The sequence below is a fragment of the Orycteropus afer genome, unplaced genomic scaffold, assembly GCF_000298275.1.
Source record: "Orycteropus afer afer isolate SDZICR_OR568_19922 unplaced genomic scaffold, OryAfe1.0 scaffold00492, whole genome shotgun sequence".
NCBI lineage: Eukaryota > Metazoa > Chordata > Mammalia > Tubulidentata > Orycteropodidae > Orycteropus > Orycteropus afer.
Window position 1 is genome coordinate 178,575 of NW_006922079.1, and position 5,961 is coordinate 184,535.

The window sequence follows — 5,961 nt, forward strand, 5'->3', positions numbered from 1 at the left end:
TTCTGGAATTCCAATGACACGTAAGTTATTCATTTTGATGTTATCCCACATGAAACTTAGGCTTTCTTCATTTTGTTTTGAATATTTTTCTTACTGATCCTTTTCCAAAGAAGTATTCAGGTATTTGTCTTCAATCTGATCAATTTTGTCTTCCATCGCATCAATTCTTCTCTTTTGCCCTTCCAATGTGTTATCTATTTCTGACAATTTAGTATTAATCTGGATTTCTATCTGTTGAATTAGAATCACTTCTAATTTTTCTTTTATTTTGTCATTTTGTTATTGTATTTTCTTCCAAAATTCTTCTAAGGTTTTTTTCTGTGTTTTCTTTGGTCTGTATCTCAATCCTTTGAAGATACCTAAAGATGATTCTTTTGAATTCCTTATCAGAGAGTTCCGATGCTGCTTCTTCCTCAGGGATGTGTTGTGGGTCTGTATCCTGCTCCCTTGTTTCTACCACTTTATCCTGCTTCTTTGTGTGGATTGTGATGGTCTGTTGTTTCTGAGGCATCGTGGCAGTTTTTTATTTAGATCTCTGTTAACTGGTTGTGAAGAGCAGCTAAGGGTGCTTCAGGCTGTTCTTGGTGGTTTTTTATCATTGGCCCGTTGGTGGAGAAGGAGGTAGTGGCTCTCGCTCAGTAAGTGAAGTTGCAGGGGCTTTTCAGCCTTGCAGGTCCTGAGTGTCATTGGGGTTGCTGGAAAGCAGAACGTGTTCTTAAGCCCCAGGAATCTGCAAGAGTGCTGTCTCTTAATATCCAAAATAGTCAAACCACTTTTTAAACCTTCAAAATGGCGGCACCCTCTGGACTGGCAAATGTCCACAGTTCAGCCCACTTTTCTCTTCACCTTCTCCGTTTGTTCCCCAGCCACTGTGCACAGTCCTCCATGCAGTCCCTGGCTAGCAGGATGATTTTTAGGTTAAATCTTAGATCCTCCCACCACTCGGGGATCTCCAAGCTGTCTGTGCCATCAGGATTGCTCAGGATCGCTGCCAGACCGCAGCTCTGTATGTCTCCTTTTTTGCTATTTTCATGCAAATTCTTCTGCTAGTTGGGGTTTAGTCCACTTCTATATCCTTCCCTTCAAGGCTCAGGGGTCCAAGATTATCTTCTGTGTCTGTGTTAATTGGTTTCCCTTTTCTTTGTTGAAGAGGGTCTGTGCAGTCTTTCTGCCTAGTCCTCCATCTTGGTGGAACTCTCAGAACCTGGTCGGCAGTCTGTCCCCTTCAGTGCTGGAGCTTCTTTTACAAGGCCAACTCCCCTGGTCTTTGGTAATTTTTTGGAGAATGAGATATTGATATTTTCGAGAAGATCATAAGTCCCTTAATTTTTATGAGAACTTCTTTCATTTTTTTGTTTGTTTCTTTCTTTTTTTAAAGCTTGTTTTTTCACAAACATTGACAAAAGTGAGAAATTTATCTCTGGAAGAAAAGTTTGATATTGTCAACATAAGTGAAGAGGGAAAGACCGTCAAGGAAACTGTAATTCATGTTCAAATGCAAGAAAACATAACTACTCAATTATGAAAGAAAGATAAAATTGAAAAATATATGAACAACACCAAAATAAATGTTAAGAAAAGAGGGGATGGAAAATACGTGAAATCAACAAATCTGTTTTTGAGTGGGTTTCTTCAAGCCTCTGCCAAAAATGTTTCCATTATGTTACCTATCCTGCAAGCAAGGGGAAAAGCAAAGGCAATGACAAAACTTTTAAAAGCTGATGGATTTTCAGCCCTTAATGGGTGTCAAATCCATGAGCTGCTCTGCAGGAGAAAGATGTGGCTCTACTTTGCTAAGATTTATAGCCTTGTAAACTCTGTAGGACAGTTCTACTTTGTCGTATAGAGTTGCCATGAGTTAGAATTGAATTACTGGCAATGGGTTTTGGCTTTTTGGAATGGGTGATGGCAGATCTTATAAAACCAAGCAAACACTGGATCTCTTGTTGTATAGCTTGTGGGGAGTAAAATGAAGTTGACAAAGATGTTCAAAATTTGTTCACAAAATTAAAAGATACCATAACGGAATTTGATCCTAAAGATATTGCAATGCCTAATAGAAGCCCGAAAATGAAGGGGGAAAGTGCTCGTGGAGTCAGTTTTCAAAAGAGTGACTTACTGTCCTCTTGATCACATTTCTAGATGGGATACTTGAGAAAAAAATGGGTAATTGTAAAAAGTGAAAAGCCATGGTGTTTCAAGAATATAGAAATTATTCAGCTTTCAATAGAATGGAAATGGAATAGAAAAGCTTAGATCATGGGAGTAATTTACAAAGAGTTTTTAAATAAATTCAGCAATAGCATGAAAAAATAAAATCAAAACATTCTTTTGTTCATTGACAATGCTACTTTTCTTCAGTCATTGCCCCTGTCCCATATTAAATTAATTGTTTTTCACCATCTGTGATGTCTGCCCTACAACCTGTGGGTAATGGCATTATCTAAAGTATTAAACTACAGGAAGCTATTACTTCAAAAAGTGATTACAAAAATTAAAATGTGTAAGTTGACATCTGAGATTTTTGGGAAAATTAATGTCCTTGATGCCATTTCATTTCTTAAGTGATCAATCAAAATGATTAAGGCAGAAACAATAAGAAAATGCTTTAGTAACTGTGGTTTCTTATTTGGCAATGGCTACCCAAGAGGAGCTCTGGTAGTATAGTGCCTAAGGCATTTGACTGCTCACCAGAAGGCTGGCGGTTCAAACCCACCAGCCACTGCTCAGAAGGAAGGTTGGGCAATCCTACTTCCGTAGTGCTACTGCCTCGGAAAGCCAAGGAGGGGTCGCTATGAGTCGGGGCCAACTTGACGGCAAATAACAACAACAACATAGTACACAAGAGGAGCCTCGTGGTACAGTGGTTAAGCACTGGACTGCTAACTGAAAGGTAAGTATTTGAACTTGCTAGCTATTCCAGGGGAAAAAGATGTCTACTTCTGTATAGATTACAGCCTGAGAAACCCTATGTGGGCAGTTCTACTCTGTCCTATATGGTCACTATGAGTCAAAATTGACTCAATGGAAATAGGATTGTTTTTGGTTTATAGTACACAAAATAAAACCACTATCTACCCTGATAACATCATGCAGATTCAGGATGCGATAAATGATACTTATAGTGGTTGTCTCAGAAAATAGGGTCAGTGCTGGATCTTACATTGATATCAACAAAGAAATTGGCACAGAATTGGATGATATAAATCTGCAAGAAATTGTGGACTCACAATCTAAGAATGATGACAATAAAGATGATGAAGACCTATCATTAGAAAAGAGTGAGTCTTTAAGTTGAATACAAATTTTCATATATATAATAACTTTGAAGCAATTTGGAAAAGTTAAAGACGAGCACAGATTTTTTGGTAAGGCTATGGGCTTAGAAATTTGTTTCAATAATTTCATCACAAAATCAAAACAAACTAAACAGTTGATGATAGATGTTTTTATTAAAACCGAATTTTACCCATACCTTTGTTTAGCATACGCACATATCTGTATATAATTTGAATAAACATGCAGATCACAAAAAAATAGTTTTGTTTCTTTGCCAGTCCTATAAAATAAAAAAGAAAAATTTTCTGAATGTTTATGAAGTAGGATTCTTAACAGAGAGCAGAAAACTTATGAGACCTGGAAAAATAAGGCAGTCCCAACATGTTCTGGTTCTTATAGGTGTCACTGTATTTGTTTATGTGTGTGTGTGTATGTATATATATATATATATATATATATATATTCCCACTAGATTATAAAAGTTTTGAGGGAGGCATTTATTCTTATTAATATTTGAGTTTCATATGCAGTAATCTGGACATAACAGGTGATCACTGAATGGATACTGAATAAGTGAATGAATGAGAAGATGAATGGAGTAATGGGAAACTTCTATAGAGCCTTTCCCCTGGGCAAAGTGAGGGACTTGCCAAAAAACTCTTTTTTTTTAATATATAATTTTTATTGTGATTTGGGTGAAAATTTACACAGCAAATACACTTTACATACAGCAGATCACGTACACTTTGTCTCATGACATTGACCACAATTTAGCACAATGCAACATCTCCTCTCGCACTTCCTCCCGATAGGTACTGCTTCCCTGTGACCATCCTTCCATGCACTCCTACCCCCTGAGCTGTCTCCCTGTGCCTGAGCAGCCCTTCTTTCTCTCTTGCTTGTTCTCTCCAACGAGTGTATCTACCTCAGGTAAATGCTCAACTAGTATGCCTGTCTACTGCTTGGCTGGAAGCTACAGGTGTGTTCAATTCCAGACCTGAAGGGCAGCTAGGGGCCATAGTCTCAGTGGTTCCAACAGGCTCCATCGGGCCAGTAAACCTGCAAAGAACCCTTTTTATATACTGTTTTGGATATCTAGTGTGGCTGTAACAGAAATACCACAAGTGGATGTCTTTAGTAAACAGAAATTTATTCTCTCACAGTTTAGGACGTTAGAAGTCCAAATTCAGGGCACCAGCTGTAGGGAAAAGCTTTCTCTCTGTGTCATATCACAGTTGGGAGGAAGGTCCTTAACTCTTTTCAACATCTGTGAGACCAGTATTCCTTGGAGTTCTCCATGTGTCTTGACATCAATCTTCCCTGGGGTCTAGGAGGTTCTCAGTGCAAGGACCCTAGGTTGAAAGGATACACTCCCTTCTCAGCTTTTCTTTGTTGGTGCTACTGATGTCCCTCCTTCTCTGCTTGTTTCTGTTTCCTTTTATCTTTTGTAATATAAAAAGTAATGAAGGCCACACCCCAGGGAAACTCACCTTAAGTTGAATCAGGGCTGTGACCTGAGTACAGGTGTTGCATCCCACCCTAGAGCCCCTTACAACTGATTGGCTGATCACATAAGATCACTTCATGGTGGATGATTACATTACATACTTCCAAATTATGTCATTACATAACTGCCAAACCACATGAATCATGGCCTAGTGAAGTTGATGCATATTTTGGGGAGACACAATTCAGTCCATAACACATACTGAACAGAAGCAGAGGAAGATGTTGATGAAGGTGGTGGACAAGGTAAAGAGGTTGGGGCTTTATACATTCCTTTGCTCATAAGACAATAAAAGAACAGGGTCTCAGTTTTGGCGACTTAAGCAAATCTGAGGGAAAGATATTTAAGCAGTCCTGAGAAATTTGAGAAATAAATCTGGGAGCAGGAGTGAGGAACCAGAGTGAGACAGGGAAGAAAGTAAAACAGCATAAGTGTGCATTATCAAGATTGTCACTGTGGGCAAATGTGGCTCAAGTTTGACTGAACAAGGACAGGGAGAAGAGGTGGGAGCACTTATTCACCAGATTCTATTCTGTATTGCACAAAGATATTCCCTGAGGAAATTCCCCATATGTTTGAGCTATGCATGAACAAAAGCCAAGCAAATACCTGTCTGAGTCATGTAGCTATTAAAGAAGTAAAAAATGAGCATCTGTTTCATTATACACAGCATATGGTGTAAGAGCATTGGGCACTCTCTGAAAGCTTCATAAATCCAAAAGTACTATTTTACTTATACCCTAAAACTGCAAAAAGACTTCTCGCATCCTAAGCATATGGTCAATATAGAAAGATTTAGAACAGAAATTAAATGCTACATTGCAATCCAATTCTTTCTGTGTACTTTTAAAAGTAATGTGTAAACTGCTTATTACACTATCCTCCAGCTGGGTGGAATGCTCTTTATATTTCTGTTAAGTCACACTGGTTTATGTTGTTCTTGTTATTTGCCATCAAATTGCTTCTGACTCATAGTGACCCTATGTACTACAGGAAGAAACTGCCTGGTCCTACACCCTCCTCAAAATCACTGTTATGTTTGAGCCCATTGTTGCAATCACTGTGCCAGTCCACCTCATGGAGGGTCTTCCTCTTTTTCATGGACGCTCTACTTTACCAGGGAGCTCTGGTAGCATAGTGCCTAAGTCACTTGACTGCTAACCAGAAGGCTGGCT